This window comes from Cryptomeria japonica, chromosome 3, assembly GCF_030272615.1.
Source record: "Cryptomeria japonica chromosome 3, Sugi_1.0, whole genome shotgun sequence".
Classification (NCBI taxonomy): domain Eukaryota; kingdom Viridiplantae; phylum Streptophyta; class Pinopsida; order Cupressales; family Cupressaceae; genus Cryptomeria; species Cryptomeria japonica.
In genome coordinates this window covers 124,970,759-124,982,635 of record NC_081407.1, presented here as the reverse complement: position 1 = coordinate 124,982,635, position 11,877 = coordinate 124,970,759, and positions in this window count along the sequence as shown.

Here is an 11,877-nt window from a genome sequence, read left to right as displayed (position 1 = left end):
TACCTAACATGGCCTCGTAGTCGAGACCCATCTTGCATTGCTTAGTTGCATTGTAGACTTAAGTGCATTCCCCTAAGTTGCACTTAAGGGGGGTGTTGGTGTAAATAATTATTCATCATGGATATTATTACACCTTACTTAAGTTTACTTAGGATAATGCATTTCATAGTAGTTTGGGTATGAGACACTTGGGTGTTTGTGCCACATTGGGATAGTGTGTGTAGGAGAAATTCCACCTTTTATGGTGTTGATTTTGTTGTTACACTCCACTCTTGTTGTTACACTCCACATTCAGTGGGTGATCCACCTCATGTGGACTATTATATTATTTCTCCTACCTATCGACACCTATTTCCTACCTACCCTTGTTTCTTATTGAGCCACATGTCATGTTTGTGTGCTCACATATCCCTAGCCTTGCCTATATAAGCAAGCTCATCTACATTGTATGTAACTAATGTAATCTTGATTATTGATTATTTTCTATTGATGAGAATATAGTTTATTCTTGTCCTATATTTTGTCTCTATTTTTACTTTTCATTGAGCTCTTGATCGTGGCAAAATCTCACAAAGAGGAGCCACAACAAGCGTGGTAAATGGAGCTACAACGAGTTCCAAACAAGGACCAAACAAGGAGTCACAAGTTGTTAGGCAGCTGGAGATAAGACTAATGCTTTTGAAAATCTCGAAGATATATCATGATTGATCTCAATAATCTCATACATATCATCAGAATCATTAGTATCCACATTTTTAGTATCAACAACATTATTAGCATCAATATCACCATCATCCAAATTAATCATAATAGGATCTTTAATACACACATAAAATGAATCATCATTTTGTTTATACAATTTTAACTTCTAACATTGTTGATTAAGATGAACTTCCTCCCTTGGGGTAAGCAAAGGTTCACAAATGGAATCAAGTCAATATTTGGTATCTCGGGAGAGGAAATGGTTTGGGAAATAAGCTCACGATCCTTGCAACGACATCTTCATCGTTGTTCTCTCACACTACAATTTCTCTTGGTTCGACTTAAAACTTACAAATATTGGGGATAAATCAACATAGGATTCTTTTCTTCCCTTTTAGGGGGAGGAATGGAAGAAACCTCACTAGGTTGAGAGATGCACGATGTTGTGCATTTTACTCTATAGGATGTATGAGGTGATACTGCAACATACATGGGAGGAATAAAAGGAGTAGGAAGAAGTTCAAATCCAGATGGAGGGGGAGGAATATCTATTGGTGTAAATAATTATTCATCGTGGATATTATTACACCTTACTTAAGTTTACTTAGGAAATGCATTTCATAGTAGCTTGGGTATGAGACACTTGGGTGTTTGTGCCACATTGGGATAGTGTATGTAGGATAATTTCCACCTTTTATGGTGTTGATCTTGTTACTACTCTATCATATCCAGTTATTATGGAGTGATAATTCCACCTTTGGTGGGTGATCCACCTCATGTAGAATATTTTATTGTTTCTCCTACCTACCACACCTATTTCCTACCTACCCTTGTTTTTTATTGAGCCACATGTCATGTTTGTGTGCTCACATATCCATATAGCCTTGCCTATATATGAAGGCTCATATTCTTTGTATGTATCTATTGATCTATTGATGAGAATATAGTTTATTCTTGTCCTATATTTTGTCTCTGTTTTTACTTTTCATTGAGCTCTTGATCTTGGCAAAATATCACATGGTATCAGAGCCATTAGAGCGTCATTGATTCATCCTTAAGAGGCATTATTGCGACGTCAAGAGGTAGGTCTGAGGAGCAGCATCTTTTGGAGGCACCCCAAACCAAATCCGACCTTGCCATTGCGTCTAGGTGGTCGTTTCAATGAATTGACTATAAATTCGCCTATATTGGGTGAAAGTCAATTTTGGAGCTTGGAGAAAATTTTTGCCCAATTTGAGCGATACGGTATGAATTTTTCAAATTTTTTTTTTTAAAAATTTTCTACGGTATTTAAAATATATATATATATATATATATATATCATTTTCCACAATTTTTTATGTTTTGAAATTTTTTTAAAAACTAAAACTAAAATAAAATAAAAAATCTATTTTTACGGGGGGAGTTCCCCCCCGCCAATTGCCGTACTCTGTAGGTTTTGTACTTGCTTGTATCGCCACTACTGCCTGTACCTATCGCCCGTACCAGTCTTTCCATCGTGTACCACCTACCGAACACCTATCGACTGGCCCGTGTTGTTCTCCAGCATTGCTGTTGCCTTCCTCCCGCTGGCGTTGTTGCTGTCGGCACCGACCTGACACCTGCATTCACCTCCCGACACCGTTCCGCCGGCCTAACACCTGCGTTCACCGCCCTGCCTCCCGACATCGACCACCATGGCCCCGTCGATAGTCTTCCGCACTAGCCACTGCCGTAGTCTTTAGCTCAATCAGCGCCACGACATCGACCTGCACAGTCAATAGCCTTGTTGGCTGCTACATCAGCACACCATGTCAACACCACGTCACTTGACTGTATTGCCATGTCAACCTTTTCAGCGAACTGATTTTTTACACGTCAGTAGTTTGTACCGTACGAACGCACAGTTAGCAAGGGAGTGAAGTTTTCTGCGACGGTCATACAGACATCAAATTTAACCTCGTGTTTTGCTGATGTCATCATTTTTTTTGAAAATTTGGCAGGCCCCCTCCGTGTATCCAAGGTCGACCCAATAAGATATTATATGTGAGGTCTATTTCTAAGACTTGGCATATAGTGTCCTTTTTGTATCGGTCCTACCTGAATTGGCAACATTAGGATGATCTTTCTTCACCATCATATGCTTTGATAGTGATCTTTTTGCGTGGATCAATAGATTGCTTAGAGAAGCCTAATGCACGGATAAGTTTCAAGGTATAGATATTGAGTCCAGCTCCTCCATCTATTAATACTCTTTTGACTCGATGTTTGTAGACCAAGACTTCAATGTGGAGTGGAGTATTGTGAGGATGGCTTAATGAGATATTATCATGCTCAAAAAAGGTAAGGTTATGAGGCCCTATCATGTGATCCACCATGGCTTGGAATTTGTCAACATCCAGATCTTGAGGCACATTTGTTTCCAATAGTGCTTGTTCCAAGATGTCTTTGTGTTTTGGCGAAAGTTTCAGCAACTTCAGTATAGATATTTGAGCAGGAGTTTTGCGCAGTTGGTTGACTAGATCATATTGAATGTTGGTTATGGTGTTTGTTGTTGACATATGTCCCTTCAAGACATATTTTTGAGCTCTGGTGGTTACATTGACGGATTCATGTTCACACTTGTCTTTGATTGTAATGGTGTTTACTTGATTGTTCTCAGCTGATATATGATTGATGGTGTTATTGTATATGTGATTGATATGAGCTCCACGTGTATCGTTTGAGGTTGAAGCTCCATCCTTGTTGTAGTTTGGAAGAGGATTCTTAAAGGCACCACGGTCACCATTTGTCTTGAGACCATCGACTGTTAAATCGCCTCTATCAATCATGTCTTGAACAATGTTCTTCAGTCTCATGCAATCATTTGTTTGATGGCCTTTGTTTCGATGAAAATCACAAAAGTGTGAGTCATTCCACTAGGGTGGTTTGATTTGTGGTTCAAAGTTGTTGATTGCTGGTAAGGAGATAATTTTTTTTGCTAGGAGTTCTTTGAATGCTGACTCCATGATTGCCCTAATGGTGTGTAGACGCGTTTTGTAAATTTGTTGGTGTTACCTCATGAGTTTGCATTAGGTCCTCAATTGGTGTTATTGTCTTGGGTATTGTTGGTGCTGTTAAAATGATCTTGATTGGTAGTTGGTGCATAAGTGTTAGTACCTTGGTTAGCACCTTTTTGATTTTTGGTAGCCTGAGGATTACCTGATAAAGCTAACACTGGTTCTTTGGACTTTGTATCATTAGGATCGTTTCCTCCTTCATTTCCAGTGTTTTTGTTTCGAGTCCAGAACCTGGATTTGTCTAAGTTGTTGTTGTTTTGGTTATTGTAATTAGAGTTGGATGAATTCGTCCCTTCTTTGAAAAATTTCAATGTTCCTTTCTTGACACATGCCTCTTCTACTTGGATGCCATTCTCAATCAACTTAGCAAAAGATGGTATGCATTGGAGTTTGAGTATGTAACTCATCTCGCTATTTAAATTGTCGATGAAAATTTCCATCTTTTCCTTCTCAGGCACATCCCGAGGATACCTTGAGACCATTCGTCGCCAACGTTGAAGGAACACCATGAATGTTTCTTTGTTCTTTTGTTTGGTATTGCAGACATCTAGCATGGTGATGGCATGTTGAATGTTGTAGGAATATTGAGTAATGAATTTGTTGACTAACTCATCAAAGGATTTGACAGGAGGTGTGATTTTGGATAACCATTCCATTGTTTGCCCTCCCAAGCTTCTTGGGAATAATCTCATTAAATAAGTGTCATCATGGGCAAATTCTAGGCTCATGGTATGGAATTCTCGGACATGATCGCAGGGATTGCTTTTCCCATCATATTTGTCAAATTTGGGGATGTCTGAATTTGGGGGAAAAGTTACCATGTTTAACCTCCTGTCAAAAGGATAAGGACAAATTTTATTCAAGGAATACCGTATTGTTGATCCTTATTGCATGTCTTGCTATTTTTGCAACATTTGTATTTGCTGTGTAAGAGCAACCAAGGGTGTATTTGTTTGCCGAGGGAAGAGTTCTTCCCTCTCATTGTTTCTAGTTTGGAAAGGTGTGTGCAGCGGTATGTTTTTCTCAGGGATGTTTTGCTCAGGTAAATTCTGCTCAGGTAAGTTTTGCTTAGGTATGTTTTGTTCATGGTCACGTGCTTCCTCCTCTCTTTGTCATTCTTGATAAGCATAATGTTGAGACCTCGTTCTAAACATGTCATTATCAAAGTCTTCAGGGAGTTTAACTCCTTTGCTTGTGAGCATAAGTAGGTATTTTTCTTTGTCATTTTCCATGAGTTTTCCCACAAGTTTTTGAAATGAAGCACTTTCTTGACACTCTTGGAGGAGTTCCTCAGAAATTTCTGTGTCTTCTAGATTTGGATACTCAAAAGGATTTGATAATCTTTGATCCATGCTGGACTCTGGTTGTGTTTCGCTTTGTTTGTTTCCTTGAGAGCGAGTAACAATGGGCATCTAGTAGAAACTTTCTGTGACAGAGGGAACGAACTCCTCTTCGATGTTTTGCTCAGGGGTTGGTGGTTCAAATCGAGGTATATTGTAAGTGATGAACACTTCAGGGAAGAAAGTTGGATTGATCTTTCCTCCTTGATTTAGGCGTTGAGTGAATGCTGATTTTTGACAGAATGCTCTACTCCTCAATGGTTCCTTGTCAAATTCGTTTGTTTTGTCTTGAAGATACAAGTGCATATGACAGAGGAATGTTCAATGACATTTGAAGAGTTGGCGATTGATGTATAAAAAATTATTCAATTTGACAAGTTTTAGAGAACTGGGTTGTTGTTTCCTCAACTTAGTGTTATGATAAATACTCTTTCTTCTCAGAACATGAGGATTGTCATGCACAAGTGATCAATGGTTTCCTTTGATTTGTTTTGGATTCAAGATATCTTGTTTGTAAACTTAAGTTTTACTTTATCAAATGAAGGTTTAGATGCCCCCTCACGACAAAGTGTGTCAAATGATATGGAATAAGAGCTTTCCTGATATGGAAACTCGATTTGACAACTTGGAGTTTAAAACAAGTATGTTTTTGGATAAAAATCCATTTGATTAAAGGACCTTTTGATACATGTGATGGTGCTTCCCAATTTTGATAGGAGATATGTGTTTTATCCCTTGACTTTTTTTTGGATTTGGACAACTTTGTTTTACGGAAAACTTGCTTTTGGAGTAGTTTTGATACGTTGATTTTCATTTTTTGTTTGATGGGGTTCAAGATGAGGAAACAAGGCTTCCTGAATTGTTTTTAGATTTTTTGAAAATAGCTTTTGTTTTGCCCCCCGTTTTCTTAGTTTCTGCTATGCGCTAAGCCAAAAACCCAATGCGCTACTGAATTTTCGCAATGCGCTAAAGAATGGACTCCACGCACTAAGTTGCCTTTCTGACGCGCTCACTGGATTGTTTGAGTTTGTTTTGCTTTGAAAGGTTATACGCTAATATGTCCTATCAATGCACTAATTATTGACTTCAATGCGCTAAGTTGTTGCTTCTACGCACTAGAATGCTCTCAGCAAGCGCTAAGTTTCGAATTGTTAATGTTTGGACTGATTACGCACTAAAGTTCAGAAGAAATACGCTATGTTGAAGCTTGCATGTGCTAAACTGTGGTTCCAAAGCACTAAGATGTTGCTCTTACGCGCTAAACTGCCTTGATAATTTTGACTTGGTGGTTTTCTGGGATTTTTGAATTTTTCTTTAATGATGATGGATGATTTTTTGAAGTAAGAAATGAATGCATAGCAAAAAGAGATAACCATTTTGCCTAGTCTAAACAATGAGTGTATGTTCTACGAGGATGTGTTCAAATCCCTAGTGTTTCAACAGGTTTGGATACAAAAAATACAAATCAATCAGACTCTTTATTCAAAGGTCATCGACAATACCATAGCTCACTAGTCTCGATACTCCGTCAGCTCAAACAACCTTGTCACCCCCTAGGGGGCGCTCGTTTTTTTGCCTTTTGCCAGAAATTAACTCAAAGTGAATTGCTTCATATTTGAGTAGTTATCTTGGGAGATATATGGTGAGTAATTTTGGGGGCGGATTCTTCTCCACCCTTGCATTATGATACTGCAAATGTTTGGATACTGACTCGGCTCAAGGTTTCTATCTCTAAAGTTCTTAATCAGGCTACCTGTTCGGCTGTTAGTGATAAACTCCCTCAGGAGGCTTCCCAACCTTTAGAACAAAGACTTTACATATCGTAAAGATACTAGGGGAAGACTAATCATTGCGCACAACCGTTGAAAATGACTTTTGTCACTTTCCATTTTTTATTATAGTGGGTTGGAACACTTGGCATTAAAGTCGTTCCCCTCACACTGGCCAAAAAATGGCTTTAAGAGTTTTTCAACTACTCGGGAGGGCAGACCTGCTAAAGGTTTTAATGCTTTAAAACACTGAAAGCATAAGAGTGGTTTGGCTTTTTGATCACCCAGTTAAGGGGAGAGCATATTCCTTCCACTTTCGAATCAAAGCACACAAGTGTTCTTTTTAACCTTTTATTGCAATGATTTGGTAAAATCTATATGGAGATATTGCTCCACAAAAATATGGTGTTCATTTTATCCCATCAAATCAGTGATTATCTAAGCTAGTAAAGGAACCTGGTCAACAAAACAAAATCTTGATTTTGGTGGTCAACAAAAGAAATCGACAAAAGGGGAAGAACTTCTCTCTTTAACTTGAAAACAAAATTTAGACAAGTGTGATTCTTTTTCCTTGTAAAAAATTTAAAAGATTGATCCTTTTATGCACCAAATGATGGTGAGGTTCTTTTCCAATCTCTTTTTGCAAAAAAAAAAAGTTTGTTGGTCCTTTTTAGCAACCCAAAGGAAAGTTTTCTCCTATGAAAGCAAGGAAAGATTTTTGTTGTGGTTCTTTTTAAGTGCCCAAATGAGGTGTGAGTTCAATTTTAGCTTAAAACAAGAATTAAAAAAATTCAAATTTTTAACTAACTTAGCTAAGTTAGTAAAAACTTCAAACTACTTTAAATCCTAACTTTAAAATAAAATGAGCTCCCAAACCTGCAATGAAACTGTCAGAAATCCTGCAAAAACAACAATTAAATCTTTTAGCAAAATACTGGCTTTGTGGACTTTCATAAGTCTAATTCTGATCTTGGTTACAAAGTATTTCTTGTTCTTTGTTTGTGATGCACTACAAAATACTCTATATGCGCTATAGAATTACACAGATGCGCTATCGGACAGAATCGACGCGCTGAGCTATTTTCCAAATGCGCTATACTGTTAAGTTCTCACGCCGAAACCTACACGAAATTTTTTAAGAATGCTATGCGCTAAGTGAGGGTCTCCACGCACTAGGATATGAATCTCATGCGCTGAACAGTATACCAGATGCGCTGGAATGTTAACCAGATGCGCTAAGAAACGTTCCCCATGTGCCGATTCTTGTTTCCCACATACTTGCAAAAGTGGTCAGATTCAAAAACCGATTTGATTAATGGGGTTATGCCCCATGGTGGACGCCAGAAATGTATGCAGGAAAAGCGGTTCAATGAAATCCAAAATGTGAAAATATTTCAAGGACTTGCCCACACACCCACATGACTCTTGGTGCAAGTTATGGAGCCATGAGGAATGGCTCAACTTCCCAAGGAGTGTTCCATGGTTCTTTATCTCACAAGGTCCCTCAAGCCAATGCCTTTGCTCTCAGATCACTGAGCAAAGTGACTTAGGGATGACAAATGCAAGAACGAGGGATGCTTTTGATCGAATTTAGTATGAATGTATCCTATTTATGCATGATTCTAGTAAATAAACTAAACTAGATGATAAGATGACAAGGTTAGTAAAAATATTATCCTAACATGATATACTAGTTATATGATTTAAGCTAATGATAATAGAAATACTCTAAAATGCTTATTAGATTAATTTCTATTGCAAAGAGAGGCTAAATGCTTTAAAATTAAGTATAAGTGTGATGCTAAAGACTTGGATCCTTAAAATGGAGGAATGAGGGCTCTATTTATAGGAAAAATAGGGTAATGGATGGTCAGGATTGAAGGATCTAATCAAGGGTCAAGATTGAAAGCTATCAATCCATGTTTTCAATTCTCACCAATGAAATGGTGACAATTGTCAACATAAGACTGCATGAGAGGAGAGTTAAGAAGCATTAAATGCTTTAGAAGACATGAAGGTTACCTTATAGGGTAAAGGTTAAGGTTAGGTTAAGGTTATCCATTGGATAAAGCTTTTACCCAAAGGATAAACTTGTGTGCAAAGGTTAAAGGGATAACCATGGTCAAGGCAATGAATGCTTGATGAGACCCCTAGGTTAGATGAGGGTTGAGTTAGGCAAAAAGTCTCTAACCATGCCACATTTGAGAAGTGACCTCTTCAAATTTGGAAGGACTCTTACAAGTTAGGATCTTTAATACACACATAAAATGAATCATCATTTTGTTTATACAATTTTAAATTCTAACATTGTTGATTAAGATGAACTTCCTCCCTTGAGGTAAGCAAAGGTTCACAAATGGAATCAAGTCAATATTTGGTGTCTTAGGAGAGGAAATGGTTTGGGAAATAAGCTCACGAGCCTTGCAACGACGTCTTCATCATTGTTTTCTCACACTATGATTTCTCTTGGTTCAACTTAAAACTTACAAATATTGGAGATAAATCAACATAGGATTCTTTTCTTCCCTTTTAGGGGGAGGAATGGAAGAAACCTCACTAGGTTGAGAGATGCACGATGTTGTGCATTTTACTCTATAGGATGTATGAGATGATACTGCAACATACATGGGAGGAATAAAAGGAGTAGGAAGAAGTCCAAATCCAGATGGAGGAGGAGGAATATCTGTTGGTGTAAATAATTATTCATTGTGGATATTATTACACCTTACTTAAGTTTACATAGGAAATGCATTTCATAGTAGCTTGTGTATGAGACACTTGGGTGTTTGTGCCACATTGGGATAGTGTGTGTAGGATAATTTCCACCTTTTATGGTGTTGATCTTGTTACTACTCTATCATATCCAACTATTATGGAGTGATAATTCCACCTTCGGTGGGTGATCCACCTCATGTGGAATATTTTATTGTTTCTCCTACCTACCACACCTATTTCCTACCTACCCTTATTTTTTATTGAGCCACATGTCATGTTTGTGTGCTCACATATCCATATAGCCTTGCCTATATATGCAGGCTCATATTCTTTGTATGTATCTATTGATCTATTGATGAGAATATAGTTTATCCTTGTCCTATATTTTGTCTCTATTTTTACTTTTCATTGAGCTCTTGATCTTGGCAAAATATCACATGGTATCAGAGCCATTAGAGTGTCATTGATTCATCCTTGAGAGGCATTATTGCGACATCAAGATGTAGATCTGAGGAGCAACATCTTTTGGAGGCATCCTAGACCAGATTCGACCTCTCCATTGCGTCTGGGTGGCCATTTCCATGAATTTTGACTATAAATTCGCATATATTTGGTGAAAGTCAATTTTGGAGCTTGGAGAAATTTTTTTCCCAATTTGAGTGGTACGGTACGAATTTTTCAAATTTTTTTTTTTTTTTTTGCGGTATTTAAATATATATATATATATATATATATATCATTTTCTACAGTTTTTATGTTTTGAAAAATTTTAAAAAACTAAAACTAAAATAAAATAAAAAATCTATTTTTATGGTGGGAGTTCCCCCCGCCAACTGCCATACTCTATAGGTTTTGTACCTGCCTGTATTGCCACTGCCACCTGTACCTGTCGCCCGTACCAATCTTTCCATCGTGTACCACCCACCGAACACCTGCCGACTGGCCCGTGCTATTCTTCATCGTTGTTGTTGCCTTCCTCCTGCTGGCGTTGCTGCTATCAGCATCGACCCGACACCTGCATTCACCTCCCAACACCGTTTCGCCATCCTGACACCTGTGTTCACTGCCCTGCCTCCCGACATCGACCACTGTGGCCTCGTCGACAGTCTTCCGCACCAGCCACCGTCGTAGTCTCTAGCTTAGTCAACGCCATGACATTGACCTACACAGTCAGTAGTCTAGTTCGCTGCTACATCAACACACCACGTCAGTGCCATGTCACTCGACTGTACTGTCATGTCAACCTTTTCAGTGAACTAATTTTTTACACGTCAGCAGTCTGTACTATACAAACGCACAATCAGCAAGGGATTGAAGTTTTATGTGACGATCATATGGACGTCAAATTTAACCTCATGTTTTGTTAACTTCATCATTTTTTTTGAAAATTTGGCAGGCCCCCTCCATTGAGCTTTTTAATTTTGCAGCTCAACTCTAAATGGCCATATCTTGCTCATTTTTGCTCTTTTTTTGGTGCAATTGTTTTTTGAAATGGGCTAGAATTTTCTGTACTTTCTTGTGGTGGCATTATTTTCTGATTTTGGTGGACAAATTTTTCAAAAATATCAGTTTTTGGTGACTGTATCTCTCCAATCCCTATTTTTGCAACTTCCGGGACTCTGTTTGGGCTCATATGAACTCCTTTTCAGGTGCCATTTTTTTTTAAAGTGCATAATTTTTTGTCTACTCTCATAATATGCTATTAGTTTGTAGCAATTTTAGGTAGAAAATGTACTTTCAGCATATCGCCTTTTTTGGCCAATTTGGCACGTGTATTGCATAGATCTATCTTGCTGGTCTTTTGAATTGTAGATCTCAACCTTGTTGGGAAAAATGGTGTCTCAACCTTGCATTTATGCGAGGTTACTATTTATAGTAAGTTTTCATTTGAGCACGAAATGGTGCGAAACTCTCCCTGAAGCTTCTGGTTGGCTAGATAAGCATTCCGGTAAAGTTGCGTCGCAAGGTCACAACTAGTTTTGAAGATATTAAAGTTTTCATCTTGGAGGGGTGCAATAAAATGTTTAAACTTAATTTTGGGGGCTTTAGAGGCTCCAAAACGCCCTGAAAAGTGGCCGTAGCCGACATAGCTGGTTACGAGCTGATAGAGCACTTCGCGAGCTTTCTGGCGCTTCAAACGGTTCGTCAATCGGACACCCGGTTCTCAAGTTATGGCCTCCGGAAGTTTGTACTCCTGAAATAAGAAAAATAATTTGTATCGGATACATAAATGAGCTGTAAAAGGGAGCGACACGTGTTGATGTGTGTTTTAACATGTCATAGGGCATCTAGAAGGGAGATAAGGTCGGCTAC